A 4,058-nucleotide genomic window follows, 5' to 3' on the forward strand; every position below is an offset into this window, starting at 1 on the left:
GTCACTAGGAATGGTTAATTTAGCCTAAATATCACAAATTCACACAAATGTTACAACACTGCAAAAACTTCACAAATAATGGAGGAAAAATGTACTTACATTTCATTTCCAATTTGGTCCTTTGGCCAAAAGTGAACCATAGTGCTTCTTCTTAAGTTTCCTCCTCTACAAAAATCTTCCCTGAGAGGGGCACCAAGATCCCTTCTCCAATTAAATTATTTTGATTTGGAAATCAGAAAAATTAGCCATCAGCTACCCTTCTGGGGAACAATTTTCCCTTCTCTATATCTAACCTAGGAATGAAATTTTTTACATCCCTGGCCTGCACCATGATACACAAGAAGGAACAAAAAGCAAATCCAATGGACAGAAACAGTAAGAAACAGTTGGAAACATAACATACATTTGATTTCCAGCTTGGTTCCCTTGCCAAAATTGTACACACTGTGGTTTCTCTTAATCTCTCACTCATACAAAAACTGAGTTTCTCTTTCTGACCATTACACAGTGGTTTCTCTTAATCTCTCACTCATACAAAAACTGAGTTTCTCTTTCTGACCATTGAGCAAGGCTCTGTTCAGAATCTGTGATGATGCTCCCCAGTAAATTTCTGAAACTATCACTCAAGCAAGTTATTCTCACCCAGTGACTGAATCTTGTCCTTCAGAGAAACAGAGAAAATGTGCACTCGATTCTCTAGTTTGCTTACAGGCTTTATCTTTATCTTTACCCCGTAGGATATCAGAGTCTGGCTGCAAAGAGTGAGCTTATAGGTCATTTTATAACACAAAGATCACAAGACGCAGACAGCTGAGGGAGGAAAGTTTGGATTTTACTCACGTTTGATTTCCATCTTGGTCCCTTGGCAGAACATCCAAGCCCGTGATATTTCTCTGATTTCTTGCTGTACAAAAACCCTTCTCATTGAAGTGCAACAGAGCCTGGCTCAGCTGCTGAATCTTATCTCCCTTTTCCAGCAGGTGCGGGAGCCATGGACTTTCCTGACAGACGGAAATGTTTGTTTCCTTAGGTGAAATCTGAAGTCCTAGAGATTAATACGTTTTTGTCCATGGCCCAACATTCCCTTTCTCTAGCATTTTACCACATCAGGATTGCTTTCCTCCCTCCTTCCCCTAATGTAGGCTGAATGTAAATTGGGAAGAAAAAACAAGCAAAATAAAAAGATTGCCACCTCTTCACACCTTCTCCAGATGGGGAGAGGTGGTTTGCAAATGATAACCCTCATTCACTGTAATTAAGAAACTTGTTAGCGTCTCTAAGTTAAGATTAATGCCAGCCTGTCTTCCTGCTGGAACTTTTCCTTGGCCATGATGCTGTTTCTAAACAGACAGACTAACTGTATACCAATCCAAGGCATATACATTTCTTTGAAATGTACTTGCTATTAAGCAACTGATGATGTGATATGAAAATGAAGGTAAAGAGTAGGCAAGTAGATTTTATTTTGGCTGATTGTTCTCTTGTCGTAGGGCAGGTAAAGCTCATAACAGGTGCCACCATTTCTGCGGAGCTCACCCAGGTCCTTGCTGTCTTTGGGCTGCCAGGGAATCATGGCATGCCACGGCATTTCCATAGGAACACAAGCAGGGATACCAAAACCTCACATTGTTTTGTGAACAGCTTCATCTACTGTCGTCTTGTTTCCCTTGTAACCCTCCACTCCCACCCTCAGAATACGTTGCTCCCACCAGCCTAAACTGCTTAAAGATCTTTTGTGGCCTTCAGCATTTAGAAAATACTTCCTCTACTTGACAAAACCTTTGCCTACTTGGGTCAGAATGTGAACACCTAATTGTTTCTAAGACTCATGTCTCCTGGATTATCTGTAAGCAGCTGACCAAATCATGCAGAGCACAGAGGCAGGCAATTGGGCCTAGAACACCTAATTGCTCTTATCAGCATCAGATTCTTTCCACTCTACTAGACTGTCAGATGGTTGATATTTTATTTCCATTGTATTCTTAAGGGAGTCCCTTATATACATATTTTTAAATTTAATTTTAAATTTTTTAAATGTTACATTAAAAAATCTATGATGTCCCCATATAGCCCCCACCCCCTTCACCCCACTACTCCCACATCAACAACCTTTAATCATCGTGGCACATTCATTGCATTTGGTGAATACATTTTGGAGCACTGCTGTACCACATGGATAGTGGTTTACACTGTAGCTTACATTCTCACCCAGTCCACCTAGTGGGCCATGGCAGGACATGCAATGTCCAGCAACTGTCCATGCAGTACCACCCAGGACAACTCCAAGTCCTGAAAATGTCCCCACATCATAATTCTTCTTCCCTTTCCCTACCCTCAGCACCTGCCATGGCCACTTTCTCCACATTAAAAAATATGGAACGCTTCACTAATTTGCGTGTCATCCTTGTGCAGGGACCATGCTAATCTCCTCTGTATTGTTCCAATTTTAGTATATGTGCTGCCAAAGTGAGCACTATATATTTTTAATGTAACATTTATGTAATCTAAAGTTTCTTTAAAAATAAAAAAATTAAAAATAATTTGTCTTGGAGATTTAGGGGATGTCTTAAATCCACTCTCATAGCCTTGGTTCTCCTTTGACTGGTGCCTCTGTGTGCTAGTTAGGGTTGAGCTAGGCTGCTTCCTGATTCTCCCACTCATCCTCCTCAGTGCACAGGTAAGTCCTGCTGGTCTGTTGCTGGGAAGAAGCAGCAAGGTGCACTGTCTCCCATTCCCCACACTGCCCTGGTAATCCTGACAGAGACCTAGATAAAGTTCCAACAAAGAAGAGCAGATAGGATGAAGGCAGACCAGGAGGAAAGTAAAGAGATTGAAACCCTTGTCCATGAGGACTTTATGTCAGTATTTCATGCTCTCAAAATCTTTGAAATCAGAGGAAAAATAGAAAATTGCTAAATTTATTTCACAGTTGGAGAATCATGATTGGAATTCATTTAGCAGAAAACAAATTTTGAGGAAAACCTCAAAGATTTAACTTATGTGATCAAACTGATGGAGAAACAGGAATCTGGAAACTTCTATTATTTTGTGTGAGCAGGACTAGCCCTTGAACCAGGCAGTGCTAGTTGTCTGCACAGAGCTGGGGAAAGCCCACCTCATTCTTCATGGGCTTAGGTTGGGTGAGGTGGCCAGTGGAATGTAGAATCACATGGAGTAGCATCTGTCCATGTTCAGAGACCTTGGCTCTCCCCTTCAGGCTGTGTGGACAGTAATGGACATAAAAAGGGGTAATGTTAGTAGACACAGAACAGCAACAGGATTTAACACTTCCAAACCACTTGAAGGAACAAGATGTGCAAAGATAACTAAACCAATCCAGCCAAATTCTGGACAGGGTAATCAAACCCAAGAGGAAAGTATGATAAATAGAAATACTAAATGAGATGGAAGGACCAAGTCCAAACATAACAGTCAAACTATAATTAGGGGTTTTAAAAAACTATCTTACCCAGGTCAGCTAACAGGAAGGTGAAGATGGTCAACCACCACACCAGGGAACCAAGAGTGTCTACCACTGCAAACAGGAGAATTGCATCCATCAGCCATGTGGTATTTAAGCCACATCTCGATATAAAGGTGGCTCATACATCACCATCCAGGGTCCACAGGATTGAGGAATAAAATATTTATTAGAGTGGACTTATCGGTATTCGACTATAGAACAATTGTGACTCTAGCAATGGAAGAAATGGTATCATTGAAGTGGAGACAGTGGCCATGGGCATTTCTGAAGACAAGGAGAAGAAAGAAGAGGTGTGATGTGGGGACATTTTCAGGACTTTGAATTGTCCTAAATGATATTGCAGGGACAGATGCAGGACATTATATGTCCTGCTATAACCCACTGAATGTACTCAGGGAGAGTGTAAACTGCAATGTAAACTATAATCCATCAGTGTAGCAGTGCTCCAAAATGTATTCATCAAATGCAATGAATGTGCCACAATGATGAAAGAGGTTGTTATGCAGTGAATAGGAAGACTAAGCATTATTAAGATGTCTATCTTACCAAAACTGATCTACAAATTGAATGCAAT

The 4,058-nt window shown here is 40.9% G+C and overlaps 1 non-coding gene across 1 annotated transcript; it reads right to left on the reverse strand.

Annotated features, from left to right (window-relative positions):
• Positions 1-2,367: 2,367 nt before the first annotated feature.
• Positions 2,368-2,474, reverse strand: LOC131274147 (U6 spliceosomal RNA). Its single transcript, XR_009181360.1, has one exon. It is a non-coding gene; the product is annotated as a U6 spliceosomal RNA (small nuclear RNA).
• Between the last annotated feature and the right edge of the window lie 1,584 nt (positions 2,475-4,058).

The sequence above is a fragment of the Dasypus novemcinctus genome, chromosome 17, assembly GCF_030445035.2.
Source record: "Dasypus novemcinctus isolate mDasNov1 chromosome 17, mDasNov1.1.hap2, whole genome shotgun sequence".
Taxonomy (NCBI): Eukaryota; Metazoa; Chordata; class Mammalia; order Cingulata; family Dasypodidae; genus Dasypus; species Dasypus novemcinctus.